Raw genomic sequence first — 19,026 nt, 5'->3', positions numbered from 1 at the left:
TCATGAGTATTCGACTACATAGGTCAACACTAACCCGACCTGTTTATTAAACGGGTCAAGATTTCTCAACCCTAACACGACCCATTTATTAAACGGGTCAGTCGTGTCGACCTGTTTATCAGATTTTATCAAAATGAAAAATAAAAATTAATGAAAAAACAAACAAATAAATATTTTTAATATAAAATTTAGAACTAACGAGTAACTGCATCACAAATAATCATTCAAAGTTAAAGCATATCCCAATATCACAAATAATCAATCACAATATGTCAAAGAAAATAAATCACAACAACTAATAAGTTTATATACCTAGAGTTTGAAGGGTATATTGGTAAAATATCATTTAATTAAACGGGTCAGACGGGTCAAACAGGTTCTATGTGTTCAACCCTAACCCAACCCATTTATTAAACGGGTTAGTCGTGTCAACCCGAATATGACACGAACCCGTTAAGCCTCAACCCATAACCTGCTAATTTCGTGTCGTGTCGTGTCGTGTCGGGTTCGCGGGTCGTGTCAAATTTTGCCACCCCTAATTTTTGTCATATTTGGTGATACTTTAATTTTTTTTCCTCACATTTGGCAGTTTCATTGTCAGATTGGGTAATACCAACATAACTTTTGATAGTACTTTTGTTACATTTGGTAGTACCATTATTTTTTCTTCACATTTGATAGTTCCATCGTCACATTAAGTAGTACCAATATCACATCTAATCGTATTTTTGTCACATTCAGTAGTACTCTAATTTTTTTTTCTCACATTTGATGGTTTCATTGTCACATTGGGTAATATCAACATCACATATGACCATACTTTTATCACATTCAACGGCTTTTTTTTTTTTTCTTCTTACATTTGACTCGGGCTGAAACAACTTCTTAAGCCTCGATAGATACTAGCTGTCGAGTTTTAATGAACAACACTTCTTTACTTGTTTCTTGGACAGACTTGCATGGCTTTAACACTTGAACATGAAAATATGTTCCTTGAAGCATTAAACACATCCTAGATCTACCCAATTACAAGTAAAGTGCATTTTGTCAAAGGATTAACCAATACATGATGTCATATGTTCCTAACATGAAACAAATATGTCCTAATAGTGTGTGAGTTAAATTGATTTTCTCATATCTCAAATCGTCATAACATGAGACACTTATGCAATCTTGCAATGTTTTTCACACACGACACACAAAATTCTTTGCTACTTTTGGTACATGTGCAGGTACAATGTGATTTGGTCATCACATGGAATACATGTGTTAATGTATATTCACTAAACTATCTTGACTTGTTTTTGAAATATAAAATTGGTTAGATTTGTGTTTGTGTGTGTGTGTGTGTGTGTGTGTGTGTGCAAGTGTGTGTTTGGATCCTAAATGCCTTACATTTTTCTTGTTGAGAGATGTTTTTGAGAGCTTAACATGTTGATTGGATCTATAGTTGAGTAGCTTACTTGTTGCATTCACCTCTTTGTGTTTTTCCTCTCATTGAAAAACCTATTTTCTTCAAGCTCGATAGCTTTTGAATAGATCCTAGACAGATTCTTATCTATCGAGCCCTTCTTTCTTCTTTTCTCGATAGAAGTTAGCGCAATCTTGATCCATCGAGCTTTCTAGACATTGTCTCGATAGCTTCTCGACAGCTTCTCAATCCATTGAGAAACTTTTTGTCTAGCCGATAGATCCTCGACAAATTCTCAATCCATCGAGGTTGGCTTCTGCTCGATAGCAGCTTGACAGCTTCTTGATCTATCAAAGACTATCTTGCATGCATTGTTTTTCACATGTTTTGCCTCTTTCTATTAACTTGTCATTAATAGCATCTTGTTTCAATACATTCATGCATTTTTATGGATTCCTTGTGCCCCCTTGATCATCTTTGATTTTTTTTTTTTTTTTTTTATGTTTCTCAGGTGAAGCTTTATAGCTTTTTGTACCATTTGTCAATTATGACAAAAAGGGGGAGAAAATGTGGATTCTTTTTAAGATTCTAAATTTTAGGGGGAGAAATACATGCCCTTGTAAGAGGGAGTTGTGTTTCATCTTGTTAAAGGAAGTGTTTACCTCCTTGTTTTTTTAAGAGCTTCTTTTAGCTTCTTGTGCACCAGTCTTGTGACCATGTTTACATACATTGTGCTTATCTTTGATATATATATGATGTATGTCTTCTTCACCATTCTCTCCATGTGTTGTTTCTTTTCTCTCTTTATACACATGTTTCTTATCATGCCATAACTCTCTTCTTGCAAAAATTTTCAAGAGTTTGTGCTAGGATTATTTATTGTACTAAACAAGTGATTATGAGTTTAGTGATTTATGACTTCTCTCAGACTTCTTTTGTTTGTTATGATTTTGTCACAAATTGCCAAAAGTGGAAATTGTTAGGACATATGTGGAACTTATTAGAACATATGTTATTGTAATTAGATAAATTCTTTGACAAAATGCACTTTACTTGTAATTGAGTAGATCTAAGATGAGTTTAGTACTTCAAAAAACATGTTGTTCAAGTCAAGTATTAAAGTCATGAAAATTGGACCAAGAAACAAGTAAAGAAAAGTTGTTCATTAAAGCTGGACAGAAGCTAGACAGATTCTCGACAGATAATATCCATCGAGGTTTAATGTAGAAAGCTCGACAAATAGCTCGACAGATTTATCTATTGAGGTCTCGACAGCTGCTCGACAGATATATCTATCGAGAATTACGGAATCAGAATTTTTGAATATGATTTTCGGCCTATGCTAACATGTATGTATAGGGTTTCTTTTCTCACAATCCTAGATATATATAAGGCTTATTTTAAAGGCTGTCACATAAGAGAATACAAGGAGAACACATGCAAAAAGTGACCGAGTGCCTTATTCTCTCTAGAAGAAGCTACTGTGTCTTTGCGCCTTAAGGTTTTGTAACTAAGTGCTTCTTGATCTTCATTGTTGATGAAGTGAAGAACTTTGCAGCCAACAATCTTCTTCAAGTTGGTGAGTTAGTCACGTATTGCAAGCCGTGTATCTTTGGTTAGTCACATACTGGGATTCGTGCAAAATGGTAGGTTCTAAAGCGGTAGAAGATTTCTACTGTAAGTTCATCTACTAGAATTGTAGAGTCTAGGGATAAAGGTTTTGTACTAGATCTAAAAATTCTCTTTATTATAATGGATTGCTTTTCGGGAAGGTTTCCCCCCAAGTTTTTTACTATGAAACTAGTTTATTTCATTGATTTTCTTGGGTCATCATATCTTGTCTTATTTAATTTTTTTTTTGTGTGCATGATATTGACATGATATTGATGTTAGTTTGTTTTAACAAGGTTTATTTATAATAAATCTAATTAACAACTTGAATTTAAAACTTGTTAATTTTATCAATCGGGGTCTAAATTTCCCAACAGATATGACTCAATAGAGCATAGCAGCAATGAATAATATGCTTAAGCTTTTAGATATTATATATATATATATATATATATATATATATATATATATATATATATATATATATTTATATATATATGACTTCCTTTTCCTTCCTTACGCGAGGATTGAAAGCTTCCGTTTTAGTTTAGTTTCCTTTTGTTGTTCTATCTTCCAATTTAAATTCTTTTGATTAAGTCTTTAAGACACAGCATATGAAATTGGGAGGACTTGGAGCTACCAAAAAAATTGTTATATCTAATTGTATAGTTCTTAGATGTCTTATCTTAGATCTTCTATTTGACATTATTTGAATTAAAAGTGCCTTATCTTGGTTTGTGTAGCTTTCAACATTACTAAATGAATAATTTTTCTTTACTTTTGATGGTGCCAAAAATCTTCAATAAGTCACACAGTCCTCACGTGCTCTAAACAAAACCTACGAAACAAAGAAGAAGAAGAAGAAGACCTCACAGAGAGTACCGATGTGGTACCGGTCAAATACCCTCCGAAAGTTAAGTTAGAAAACTTTAACAACTCTAGAGTGTCAGAGCTGGGGTAAATTATGCGTACCTTAGTTTGTGAGGGGTTTGGGGTTTTTATAGTAGGGTAGAGCTAATATTTGTTTATTAGCGGAGAGGGTCTTTCCTTGTAGGGAAGATCCTCATTAATACACGTATTTTGTGGGATCCTTTCCTTGTAGGAATTCCTTTGATTGGGGTTGGTTGTGGGACACAAGACATTTCCATACATAGACATTCGTGGAGATCACGCTAAGCCATGTTGAACCCGTCGGCCTCTTCACCCCGTTGGTCACCCGCCTCATTCGAAGACCTCCTGTTAGCTTCATGGAGACGCTTTGTCAGATGTCGCGGGGCCGTTAGCCATATGGTACTGTTGCTTTGGATCTCCGTCTGCTTGTATGAAGCCGACGGGTCCGGAGGGACCGTCGGCTTCTCTTACTTGTCATGTCTTGAATATTATTACAAGAGCACCCTTATCAACTTTCTAATCGAATTTTGTTCAATTTTGCATATAGGCACAGTGATTTTTAAATCAAATATTCATAAGTGGAATCTTTAGAAATTTGAGCAGAACCTGATTGTGAAGTTTATAAAGTGCCAATGATCTCAATCATGACAGTGAAACAATGCAGTTTCTTATGTGAGTTTTATCACACGAAAGGGCATCTTGGTTATTAGTTGGACACTTGGACCTATTACTTTTTTTCCTTTTTTTTTTAAAAAAAATTTATAGAACAGTGACACTACATTAGTTAATCCATCAGCCATATACCAATTTATGTCCCCCATTTGTTCACAAGCCTGGAGTATCAAAAGTAGCGAATTACTAATTTGGTTATTCAATAATTTTGTATACAAGCTGTCTTTATCTAATCAAAATTTAGATGCATAGCATTCCGGAAAAGCTATTTCACATGCCTAGCTTTGTTACAAACTTTTTTATGCATTGTAAGAAGGATCATAATCCTTTGTCAAAAAATGTGAGAACAATAGTTAAATGATTAAATTCATTATTTTCTAATAGCATAATCTTTTAGGACAATTGATAATTTATTATGGTATAAGAGCAAGTAATCCTAAGCTCAACAATATCTCCACTCTATCTTCTATTTAAAAAAAAAAATTTAAATCTAGCGTGTTGAACCTCACTTATTAAGGATTTTGGCACACGTGAAAAAGAGTATTTTGATAATAGTTAAATGATTAAACTCATAATTTCTTAATAAGTTTTTGGAACAATTAGTGATTTATCAAGAAAGTAGCATAGAGGTTTGGAATATTTCATAGAAAATTTAAGTAGCTCAAGGAAGAGTGAAGATATTTTGGTTAAACATTTATATAATTACTAATTTACCACCATGCACTTACTTTTGAACGCTGCCAAAGAATAGAGCTGTCAAGAACTATGATGATTCATTAGAAAGAAATATTTGTTGGTAGAGCTAATGAAATGATTACGATAAGAGATGCGTTATATAAGATCAGCTTGCTTCAAACCATGCAAGGTACAGTTCAGAAGCAAGTTATAAAGTACATGACAATAATAAGGTAATTTGAAGATATATATCTCTTGTACTCTTACAATGCAGTCAATGCTGAGTTCCCTGCAGATTGCTGCAGTATTTGCTATTATGCCGGAAAACATTAGTGTTTATGTCTAAATTCATGTTTTAATCTTCTAAAATAAGCTCACACATGCTTATGCAATCAGGAGCTCAGATCTCTTTTCTCGTCACTTCAATAGTTGGAGATAAATGACAATATATATATCATGGTCAAGGTCTTACAGTATGAGGATTTCACTTCAAAATTTGCCATCTCTTTGCTTTTCATTTAAGTTTAATAAAATTCCACAGGCAGAAAGGTTGGGGGTACATTTGTAGCTTAGACTCATCCTTTCCCCTTTAGCTAAAACTTTTGGGATAAGTGGTCATTTATCACTCTGTAATGCATCAATTTTTCTTGGAAATACAATATCATTCGGATAAATATCAAAAAGTTCACCTTGTGCTCTTGACATGTTATTTGTAATATTACAACTTACTGACAGCTTAACAACAATCAACTAGTTTTCTCTGGAAAAAGGGTAAGCATAAACATACCTATAAAGAGTTGTCTACAAGAAGTATTTTCTCAGAGTGGAAAGGCCCATTCTCACTGTGCAATATCTTGCCATTCTATCTCATCCGATCTGTGATGTCTTTTACTTTCACAATGATGTCCACATGTTCTCTTATTATTATAGCCCCATCAGGGCGAAGAATCCTATACATCTCAAGGAGTAAATAAAGAATGTCACACCTGAATGAGACATTACTAATTCTAGTTAGAAATACTAGAACAACCAAAAACTAAATGGTTTTTCTCTTGTAACTTCTAATTCTAAATTATTTTGCCTCTACACACCTCATAATCTCAATCCTCGGGCCAAATTGACGGCTCTTCTGAGGACATTGTAAAATATGCTATATGAAATAATGATAAAGGTAAGAATAATGTTGCTACTAATGATGATAATAACAAATAAATGGATGGATAAATAGGGTTCATTAGATCTCTGTTTTGTAAGGAAACATTAACGTGTATTATAGAGTGCAGAAAGAACCCCATATCAAGTGACATATTGACTACAATGAGTTTGCGTAGATGTTGAAGCCTTCTTTTCAATGATGAAGATGTTAGAACTTACAACCAAACTTTGCATATGGGGGGACCTCCAACTTTGATGGAAAAGAAAAAGAGTTTCCACTTGATTCTCATGTCAGCCAAAATGACTAAAAGCTTACCACTTTAATCATAATCTTTGGTCCAGTTGTTTGCACTTAAGGATTTAAGAGAAATATTAACTCAAATTTGAGGACCAATCACAAATATACAGAGGCGGAACTAAGTAAGGGCTGGGGGGCCATCCCCCCCCCCCCATCCCCCCCAAGATTTTTCAAAAATTATGCTTAGTAGGTACTTATTCTCAAAAAAATTAAAATGTACCCCAAAATATTACTTTTGGCCCCCCTCCTCCAAAAATAATTTCAAATTGACCCAATAGACCCAAAAATAAAAACTATCTACTTTGCCCGATTGCCCCATGAATAACAAAGAAAAAAACCTCTGATCAAAACAAACCCAATTGTCCCAAGAATAATAAGAACAACCTTTAGATAAACCAAAATTGAAAAAAAAAAAGAACATAAATCCAATCTAAACAAACCCAATAACACAAATAACCTTAAAATAAAATTTGAAAATTCCTCAAACTTTTTTTGGTTTATACTTTGGCCCCCTAGGCTCGAATCCTGGTTCCGTCCCTACAAATATAGATCACTTTAGGAAATACAACTAAATGCTTACTGATTCTCTCTTTTTGTTTTTCTTTTCCCCCTCCTTTCCAAGGGTGTTTTTCTTTATATCCAATTAAATTTTCCTTTATTAAGTGGGCAGGTGTTGAGTAAGAGAAGTTTTGTTGTAACCACAATTCTTCCATAAACCAGATAGAAATACGAAAGCTTACTTGTCCATGTACATGCTGAATACACCATTGGCATGTATGAAATCTTATGTTCGTGGGTATGTTGAGAAAGCCTCACACCTGCAAGTAAGCAGTAACACTGTCCATAAACTTAATTTTGTATTAAAAAAGAACATCTAAATAATGTAATATAAATTATCCCAGAAATTCAGGAACCAAAAATGGTGGGTACCGCATTGGGCAGAAGATGATCCAAAATGTGGCAGGGAGAACACTTGACAGGAGATGGGCACAGGTGGAGGCGGTAGAGAGAGGAAGAGGACTTTTATTTTTTATTTTTTCTCATATTTTCAGCCCATTCTTTTCCAAAAGCAATTCATTAACCCAATAGACTACAATATTTAATTAAAGTAGATCACCCAAAATTTTGTATAGAACATAGAGGTAAAAGTACAATATATGAAGTAAGTACGATTCTCATTGAAACATTACAGTAGTTCGGAGGGCAGATGAGTCCAGCGTATACACTTGCAACAGTCACATACCGAACTTCTGATACATTTACATGTCAAGCATGCCATAATAATAGTTACACTATTGGAAACTCATACTTTGGAAGGCATCACAAATTTTGCAATTGAGGCCAACCATAGAACATCAAGGAAATTAAATGCAATAACGCAAAAATCCATAGAGATTAACAAATTCCTTCCTCCATCTAGATCATACATTGCCCAACCTGCCTCAAGGATTCTAAAAAACATGACAAAGTACCAGATAAGAAAAAATAGGAGACAGAGAGAGGGCGTTTGGATTCCACTGAAAAATGTTGCGTCTGCGTTTTCAGTTTTTTTTTTTTTCCAGCCGCAGTTGTTGACCCAGTCTTCTGTGAACAGTGCATTCGTGCACTGTTCACGGACCTACAAATTTTACTTTTCAGCAACTTTTTCATTAAAAATGGGTCCCGCGATACTATTCACACATTTTAAAATTATTTTGCTACAATGTTTTCAGTTTTCAGTTTTCAGTTTTCAGCAATAAGTTCTATCCAAACAGACCCAGAGAAAGATATTGGCTCTAACTCTTACCAGTTTATGTAGGTTCTGATTAGGCTATGAGAAAACAAAGATTTGGGAAAAACTGAATTGTATTCAATTAAATTATCTTGTGCCTTTATATACAACATCGGGCAACCCAAAAAGAAGCAGATCAAAACAAACTAACTAACAAAACTAACAGAATCACAACAACCACTCTCACGTGTGACGAACAACCTCAAGAACGTGTGAGTTATTAACAACATAAAAGAAAATTAAGCTAAACTACAGGTCATTCTATGTATAGTACTACTAAACTACAAGTGCTTCAGATACTACTTCTTGATCTTCAGCTACATCTGTTGAGGCTTGCTCTCTCTACTTTGATTGATCACATGAACTGTGATCTTGATCTTGATACTCCCCCTCAAGATGGACTATGGATTGATAAATGTTGATCAATCCCATCTTGAACAGAAGCTCTGAAAACTGTTTATGACTTAAAGCTTTAGTGAGCAAATCAGCTAATTGTGACTGAGTTTTGACATGAATAATCTTGATAACTTTCTCTAGCACCTTATCCCTCACAACATGACAATCTATCTCTATATGCTTCGTTCTTGTATAGAAAACAGGATTAGAACCTATGTGAAGAGTTGCTTGGCTATCACAAAACAACAATGCTTCTCTATTGTGACTGACCTGAAGATCCTTTAACAAATAAAGAATCCAAACAATTTCACAAGTTGCAATGGCCATAGCCCTATATTCTGCTTCAACTGAGGATCTAGAAACAATGGATTGTTTCTTGATTTCCATGAAACCAGTGAATCTCCAATGAATATGCAATATCCAATGACTAATCTCCTAGTATCTGGACATGAAGCCCAGTCTGAATCAGTGACCTTTCACGTGAAACTCTGAATTTGCAGAGAAGAAAATGCCTTTCCCAGGATCATTCTTCAAGTACTGCAGAACCTTAAGTGTAGCCTCAAGATTTGGTTTTCTTGGTTTAGCCATAAATTGGCTTAACTTATGCACTGCATAAGTGATATCAGGCCTAGTGATAGTCATGTATAACAATCTTCCTACCAATCTTCTATACTTCCTAGGATCATCAAGTAATAGACCTTCATACTTACTGAGCTTTAGGTTCTAATCCATAGGAATCTTGACAGGTTTGCAACCAAGAAGTCCTGCATCCTCCAAAATCTCAAGGGTATACTTCCTTTGACACAAAGAGATGTCTTTGGCTGTCCTAGCAACCTCCAAACCAAGAAAATACCTCAACTCACCCAAATCCTTCAATTTGAATTTCCAATTCAACAGCACCTTAAACTGATCAACCTGCTCTTTATCATTACTTGCTATGAGAACATCATCAACATACACCAATAAAAAAAATAAAGGAAGTTCCTTGCTGCTTGGTAAAGAGAGAGTAGTTTGCCTTAGATTGAGTGAATCCAAGGTGAATCAATGTAGTTGAAAATTTTGAGAACCATTATCTAGAAGCCTGCTTAAGACCATAGAGAGATTTATTTAACTTGCATACAAGCTGCTCTCCATGCCACCCCTTGCTGTGAAAGCTTGGTGGAAGAACCATATATACTTCTTCATGCAAATCATCATGAAGAAATGCATTATTGACATCAAGTTGGCTAAGAAACCAACCTTTCACAGCAGCTACTGCAAGCACACACTTCACAAAAACCTTTTTGGCAACAAGACTGAAAGTTTCAATATAATCCAGACCCTCCTTTTGAGTGAATCCTTTGGCAACCAACCTAGCCTTATACCTTTCAATGGACCCATCTGCCTTGTACTTAATCCTATAGACCCACTTGCACCCTATAGGATGTTTGTTATGAGGTAAAGGAGTAATAGTCCAAGTAATATTGGCTTCCAAAGCTACAATTTCAGCATCCATGGCTTCTTGCCACTTTGGGTCAAAGACTGCTTGTGAAAAGTAAATAGGTTCTGTGGTAGTGCAAATAGAACAACAAAAGGACTTGTATGCAGGAGATAAATTGGCATAAGAAAGATAAGAAGATATGGGATGGGAAGTACCTGATTGGGACTAATTAGGAATGGATGCAGATGAGACTTGGTTACAATGATAAGCCTTAAGGTAAGAAGGGGGGTTTAGAAACTCTAGTGGACCTTCTAGGAACATCAAGCATAGCTAAAGTATCATAATCATCATGATCAAGAGCATCGAAAACAACATGATCAAAAGCATCAGGAAAAGCTTGATCATCTGTATCAAGATCATGATGAATCTATACAATAGAATCAGCAGTGACTGAGGAAGAAGATAAGGAATCAAGAAAAACAGAAGAAATAGGAGGTATGCTAGGTAAAGGAACCAAATCAGTAGAAGGAATGGTACTATTTGAAGTAAAAGGGAAAACCCTTTCATGAAACACCACATCCCTATAGATGAAAAAGGAATGTGATTGAAGATCAAACAATTTGTACCCTTTAATATTAAAAGAATAACCCAAGAAAACTGATTTCCTAGCCCTAGGAGAGAATTTGTGCTTATTTGGACCAACGTCAGTAGCAAAACAAAGGCAGCCAAAAGTCCTAAGATGAGAATAAGAAGGGACTTGTTTGAAAAGAACCTCATAAGGGACTTGTTTTGCAAAAAATGAGTAGGAAGTCTATTGATCAAATAGACAGATGTGAGAACACAATCACCCAAAAAAATAAGAGGAAGACTAGACTGAATTTGCAAGGCCCTAGCAGTGGCTAAAATATGCTGATGTTTCCTCTCCACAACTGAATTTTGTTATGGAGTGTAAACACAGCTTTGTTGATGAATAATGCCCTTAGAATTGTAAAAATCAACCCTATTGAACTCCAAATCATTATCAATTCTGATGGACTTAATGGTAGTCTTAAATTGTGTATGTACCATATTGTAAAATGAAACAATCAAGGGCCTAACTTCTGATTAGCTTTCAAAAGAAAAACCCAAGTAGCCCTTGATGCATCATCTACAATGGTAAGAAAATACCTATGCTCATCAGTATTAGGAACAGAAAATGGCCCTCAAACATCCTTATGAACAAGATCAAATGAATTAACAGCTCTTTTATTATCAAAAGGAAAAGGCAGCCTCTTTTGCTTAGCCAATGGACATATATTGCAATCTTTAGTACGACAATTTTGCAAGAAAGGAAAAACATGACTTAAAGAATGAAGTTTCATATCAGATGGATGTCCTAGTTTAGAATGCCATAAGGAATATAAGTTGGCATGTGAAACAGAAGAAGAAAAAACAGTAAATGAGCTGAACTTATGCCTGAGAAGAAAATCATCAAGGGACTTAGAAGCTTTAGAAAGACTTGATCCTTGTAACAAGTACAACCCATCATGCATTTGGCCCATTCCAATCGTATTCCAACAAGTAAGGTCCTGTATAAAAATAAAGGTTGAAAGAAATACAAGATGAAAGGGCTGAGAATGAGTCGAAACACTAGTAGATAGAAAGTTGAATGAAAAAGAAGGCACACAAAGGACATTTTGTGAGGATGATATGGGATGAGAGTTTAATTGTTCCAACATGAGTCACAAGAGCAGCTCCCCATTAGGCAATTCAACCATAGTATGTGAAATTTCATCAAAGGAAGTGAATAAATTCATTGAACATACTATATGATTTGTGGCACCAATGTCTATAACCCAAGTTTCATCACCAAAAGCCTTTCTATTCACAACCTTAGCAGAAAACACTAAATGTGTTAAGCAAGAAACATTACCTGCAACAGCATTGGATGGCAAAGAAATAGTGTTAACCATATAGGGTTCTTAAACTGTTGAAGCCTGTTGAACTCCAATTGAGAAGAACCAATCAAAGATAGAAGTTGTTGATACTGATCAGCTGTAAAAGCAGGTGCTTAACCAGAAACAGAATTATGATCTGCAATTGGAGCAAGTAATGACCTTAGGACTGGTCTGCAACAGATGAAACTTGATGAGCCATTACATTTTTGTTCTTAAACTTGTAACCTAGGGGGAAGCCATGCAGCTTGTAACATTTATCCATAGTATGACCCAACTTTCCCCAATGAGTACATAAAGGTCTTTTCTTCCCTTTAGGATTGTTTCTTGAACTCTTGGTAGCCAAAACAGTGGATTCAACCTTAATAGAATTGGTGACATATCGTGGACATTTCCTATTGAATGAACAAAGAATGAGCCTTATTGACAGAAGGCAATGGATCCATTAGCAAGATTTGTGTTCTGACTTGAGAAAATGCATCATTTACTCCAATGAGAAACTTCATTGTGGATTCATTGGCTTGAAGACTCTTGAACCTCTGATTAATGTTGCGCACACACTTTCCACAAGTGCACTGAGGAAATGGGCTAAGATTCTGAAGCTAATCCCACAAGACTTTAAGCTGAGTGAAGTAATCAATGAGTGATTGTTCTCCATATTGAATCTCAGCAATTTGCTTCTGAATATTGAAAACCTTAGTTGTAACGCCCTAAAAATCATAAGCAATAAAATTCTATTTAATCTGAAAAATCCATAAAAATATTAAATAAAAGAATCCAGCAACCTAAAAATTTCATCACAAATACCAGAGCTCTAATCCACCAAAAATTAAAACATCCTCAAAAAAATTCTCCAGTACAATGTTTAATATCATAAAATTAAAAATAAAATCTTCAGTCCCACAAAATAATTTGTAACTGCTGACTTCCAAGAATCTCTACTCCAATAATCCATCTAATGTATTTGTAAGGGGAAATAAAGGGGGGGTGAGATAACTCAATAAGTGGAATTCACTAACATTGGGGTGTGGGAACAACCTTTAAAAAAATAATTCTTACAAACAATTCATTACTCATACCTCATCAATATTTTATTATCAAATATTTCATATAAAAGAAATAATAATCTTTATATAGTGAGCCATCATAGTGTATATATATATATATTGATACCATCACAAACACAATTTCCTAGGCTTTACTTGTGGTCAACGTTTACGCCCCGTTGACAAGGTTATGCTATCCCCTTTTCTGGGACTGGAACCTTCTTTTCATTCCCTTTCTTAAGGATGGTTCCTTTGGAACCTAAAGGTGCACTCTCTTGCTAAGGAGTTTCCTTTTTGGATCCTCAATAGTATACTTCCTTGCTAAGGAGCTACCAAATATGCACTGTCCCCTTTTCTAGGACAGTTCCTTGCTAAGGACTAGCTGCAGTATGATTGTCCCTTGCTAAAGACTAACACAATACTGAGCTTTTTAATCACGACTTGCCATAGGTTTTCAAAACATATTCAAGATGCTCACATAAATAATCCATTCATAATTCTCAAAATATCAATATATATTCACACATACAAGTTTAAATAAATTTAGGTTGTCCCACATGTTTTTCGTAAAATGAATATTCAATGTGCACATCAAGCATTTATAAAGTATCAATTTATATATAATATCAACATATTTATTTGATATCAAATAGTTTAATAATCAAACACTGTTTTGGGAAAACCCCCAAAATTAGCAAACACCACTTACCTCTTAGTTGCAAAAAATAAAGGAAATCAACCTCCCTTGAACCACAACAAATCTGTAGAATTAGAACCTAGCAACATCGAAAATAGGTTCATCAATACACAATTTCCCACTTAAAAATCTATTTTCACGCTTAAACGGTTTTATCCTAGACAAAATTGTTATATCCAAAATCCTCTATTTATTCACTTAACTATCCAATTTAATATTGGAAGCCACATATAGCCTTAATTTATCCATCTAGTTGCTTAGCATTCCCACTTGATGCTGCTGGGTATTGACTCTAATATTATATATATACATCAAGTGGGATATCTATTGACTCTAACATTATATATATATATATATATATATATATATATATATATATATATATATTAACATGGCTCCCACGTACAAGCCTTAATTCATTTATCTAGTTGCCTATTCCTACATTAAAGCTGCAGGACAAGTTTTAGAAAACAATAAAAGGGTGATAGTTGATTTGGTCAACAATGGAGACTGTGTGAATACATATTAACACAAGCACCCTTATCCCTTTAACATAGTCACAAAGTCCAAGCTTATTACTCTATTTGTTCAATTTCAAAGTCTATGGTGACCATACGGCTATATATATACAATTCCTACTACAATAATCATCATGGTCTGCTAGAGAAGCCAAAACTCCCTTTTAAAAGCTTTAAATCTTCATAGTAAAACATTATTATACATATATCTATTCAATCAAATATAGGAAGCCAGGTAAAAGCCTTAACTATCAATCTAGTAGCCTATAATTCCCATGATGCCGTTGGACTTGTTTTAGCCAATAACAAAAAGGTGATGGTTGATTCGGTCAACAATGGAGGCTGCACTCTTTTCTAAGTATAGAGATAGTCTAGATTCATAACAATTTCTACCTATGACTATTCCAACTTCTTAAATTTAGAGCATTAGAAAATCATACCTGTAGACTCTAACTCAACACCACAGTGAAGAAAGCAGAGTTCAATAGTCAGCTGAAGTAAAAGGAAATACACGTGTGACCAAAGATGAAGAAAGCTAGGGTTTTATTTATTTAATTTTTTTTTAAAGCTTAACAAGGCCCATATATATATATATATATATATATATATATATATATACTTATGTCACCTCACTTGGGCTTCATATTCCAAAGTATATATCTCACTTTTAATATCGTAGGCCCAGATTAATTTAATCCATTTAATTGTACTCCTCTTTTATAATTGAAGTATAATAATTAAATTGGTATAAAAAAAAATACGGGGTGTTACATTAGTTCCATTTCCTTGGCTGAATGTGTCCCTAAGATCAGTCCAAATCTTAAGTGTTGTATCTCTGTATATGATTCTAGCTAGGAGCTTTGGTGAAACTTAGTTGATGATCCAAGTACCAACCATGTTGTCAGCACGAATCCATGCTTGAACAGCTATTGGTAAATCTACCAATGGAGAAGAAATGGTTAAAGAACCATCTATAAAACCAAGCTTATTCTTGATAATCAAGGACTTTCTCATTGATCTTGCCCAAGCAAGATAATTTTCTCCCCCAATTAATGGTTGAGAAGTAAGAACAGCTCCTGGATTTTCTCCAGGATGTAAAAACATAGGATCATTGAGATTATATGAATCTTTCAAGGAAGATGAAGATTCAGTGATAGAAGTTTTAGCTGCTGTTGTGTCAGCCATTAAAGAAAATGAAAAGCTTGAAGAAAAACAACAAAGATTTGAGAAAGCTTGAAGAAGCAACAATGGTGGATGAGAAAATGAAAATTCCCAAATCTGACAAACCTTAGAAATGGAAGCGTCTAGAAATTTGCCCTGATACCATATGAGAAAACAAAGATTTGGGAAAAACTAAATTGTATTCAATTAAATTATCTTTGCCTTTATATCCAATATCGGGCTCCACCCAGAAAGAAGCAGAGCAAAACAAACTAACTAACTTACAAAACTAACAGAATCACAACAACCACTCTCACGTGTGACTAACAACCTCAAGCACGTGTGAATTATTAACAACAGAAAAGAAAATTAAGCTAAACTACAGGTCGTTCTATGTACAGTACTACTAAACTACAAGTGCTTCAGATACTGCTTCTTGATCTTCAGCTACATCTGTTGAGGCTTGCTCTCTCTGCTCTGATTGATCACATGAACTGTGATCTTGATCTTGATATAGGCCTCGCTCATAGATGATACCAAGGGTATTATTTTTTGCATCAAAAGGAACAACATTCATCACCCAAACTGGAAACTTTGTCAGAGCAGCTGCAAAACCCCCAAAGCCAGCATTCATATCCATAACATTTCTAAATTTACAATTGTTGAGAGATTTGAGTATGATCCCATAGTGGGAAACTCTCCTTCGCCATAACTGAACATCTTCATACAAGGTCCTCACAGTAATTCCGTAAATAGTTTTACTTGTAATTCTAGGTGAAGCAGCATTCAACCGTTTAGGCCATTTTTCTAGAGCACCACCAGATATATCGTGGACATCTTTCACTTGTGGAAGAGGGAAAATGCATGGATCCATTTTTGTGTACCTGTTCAGAAATGCTTAAAGAATTACCCAGTACATCTTATTGCGAGCATAGTTAATTACATTGGATTTAGGAAAATTAGAAATAGAAAAAATAGAACAGAGGATGAGAGGAATCACAAATGATAATTTTTGTAGTTTGACCTTAGGCTTATACCTGTAGTAGGAAGAATATAAACGTGGTTTAAAACTCTCACAAACTCAAACTCCAAATATTAGCAAAGAGCAGTCACTCATAAACAAGACAAGAGAGTTTCTCTTAAGCCTAATTCCCTAGATGCAGCATCCACCAAGTAGAATGAACAATCAGCAGACAAACATGTCAGACCCAAAGTTGGCTAAAAACGGTGCAAGAAATATCAGGTTTCTAAACCATTTAGATTTCAGCAAGATCAAGCTTTTAATTCCACTCACGTTCAGCTAATAGCTTGGTTAATTCAAGCCATGTCATCAACACATACTGAGAGAGCATAGTTGTCAAGACTCAAAAGAGTTTGGACTTCTATTAGCCATGGGAAGTAGACATACGACCTGTGCTACATTTGATGGACATTCCACAAGACACATTGTTTTTGTAATGAAGTGGTATGCTTCATATACTTGCTAAGAAAGCAGAGGACAAGAGTATAATTTGGAATTTACAATAATAATACTAGCTTAAACTTTTGTAGTCTTCCTACTAACAAAATGTGCACTTTCTTTCAAGGTTCCAATGCTAAACACAGTAACCAAAGTTGGAACTTTGAAACCATAAGTGCAATTTGCTTTAAGTTATCCAAGTTGGACGTCTGATATCTCAGTTGGACACAACCTATGTCATTGAACTCACTATACAATGTAAATGTGAACTAGGAATAAGAAACTCACCAACCAGCATCAGCATCAGGTGAAGTGCAGAATTGAGTTGATTTGCAAGCCTTTAACTTTTGGATGCAGTGCATATGATTACTGGGTTCTCCACACAGCAATTGAATCTCTCTCTGCTATCTTTTTCCAGCACAATCGCCTAGCAAGATCTTCCAAACTGATTTGCTCATTTTCCAAGTCCTTAGCCTGTCTCTCCCAACCTTTGAAATTGACCCTCCACTTTATGGGTGGCCCAGACAGTACCCAATAGCCACCAGGACGTAAAATTCGATCAATCTCCATCAGATATAATCCATCTGTAGTAAATGAAAAAGGATCAGACTATAAAGCAACTTTAATTGAAAGAAAGTCAATCACAACCAGGCCATTGTTTCTATACTACAGAACACAATGATTTGATTATAATTCACTTAGTAATTGGAATTATTCCAGCCTCCTCTCATAGGACGAATCATTTCCACTACTGGAACAAAGACAACTTAGGATTTCAAAAAACCTAAGTCATTATTGAGGTGTTGAGATAAAGATAAATTCACTTTTGTTATTTGGTTTTGTTTGATTGCATACACTTTATTATTTATAATTTTTTTTAAATGGATACATAAATAGTGTATAAAATTAATATTTCATTTGAAATTATGAATAATTTTAGAGGAAAACTAATCACAATTGGTGCATAATTTAAGATAAAAAGTGTTCATAAGAATTTTGTTACATTTAATTTTGCCTCCCCTGAAAAGAAAATTATGGCTATGCTCTTCAGGCATATTTAATACACTGAATGGAGATTACAATAAAAATGATAATTTTTATTATTGAAAATAAAAGACATTTAAAAGAAGAGCAAAACTTTGGTACAGTACTAAGATGTTGTTCTTTAGGTTCCCCCTTCTTAGGATTTTGCCACGTAAATTTTTTCTCATAGAATGAAAGTGTATTTTTTAGTTAAATAGCCACATGTCTTAATCTTAATATGAGAACCTAAGAAACAACACCTAAGATATTTTACCTAAATTTGTTCTAAAAAAAACAGGAAAAGTTACACTTTATAACCCTAGACTAAACCTCATTTACACTTTGCAGCATAAACTTTCGAATATACATTTTGCATCCTAAACTATAATTCTTGTTACACTTTGTACTCTGATGTTAAATTTGCTATTAACTTGAAAGAAAATTCAAAATTTAAGATGCAAAGTGCAATCAGGAATATAGTTTATTATTAATTTTCGAATGCACGTTATTCTTATTAAGTTTAAGGTGCATGAGTTTTAGAATAGAAACACGGTTTTCAATTTGTATGGGTTTACTTTGTTTATACTTTATTCACAGGGCTTTTCTGTATAAAAAAGAACCTCTTTTATTTTTATTTTTAACTTTTTAATTTCATATTCTTTTGAAAGTTTCCTGAATAATAATTGAATAATTGGTGCCAGGACTGCCATTTATTTAACTCTTATTTTTTTTCTTGTTGATTATTCTTAAAGTTTTCATCTCATTGCAGGTAGAATCTATGGTGATTTTTCAATTTCCTGAAGAATAACTTCTCATTGCTACATCAAATCTATTTGATCTTCATAAATATTTTGCATCACTTTTGGAGTAAATAACTATTATGAAACG

The 19,026-nt window shown here is 34.3% G+C and overlaps 1 pseudogene; it reads right to left on the bottom strand.

Moving 5' to 3' along the window:
* Positions 1-6,047: 6,047 nt before the first annotated feature.
* Positions 6,048-18,507, bottom strand: LOC142632395 (putative methyltransferase PMT19; annotated as a pseudogene).
* Positions 18,508-19,026: the final 519 nt, after the last annotated feature.

Source organism: Castanea sativa, chromosome 4, assembly GCF_040712315.1.
Source record: "Castanea sativa cultivar Marrone di Chiusa Pesio chromosome 4, ASM4071231v1".
Classification (NCBI taxonomy): domain Eukaryota; kingdom Viridiplantae; phylum Streptophyta; class Magnoliopsida; order Fagales; family Fagaceae; genus Castanea; species Castanea sativa.
This window is presented reverse-complemented; position numbering and strand designations above follow the sequence as displayed.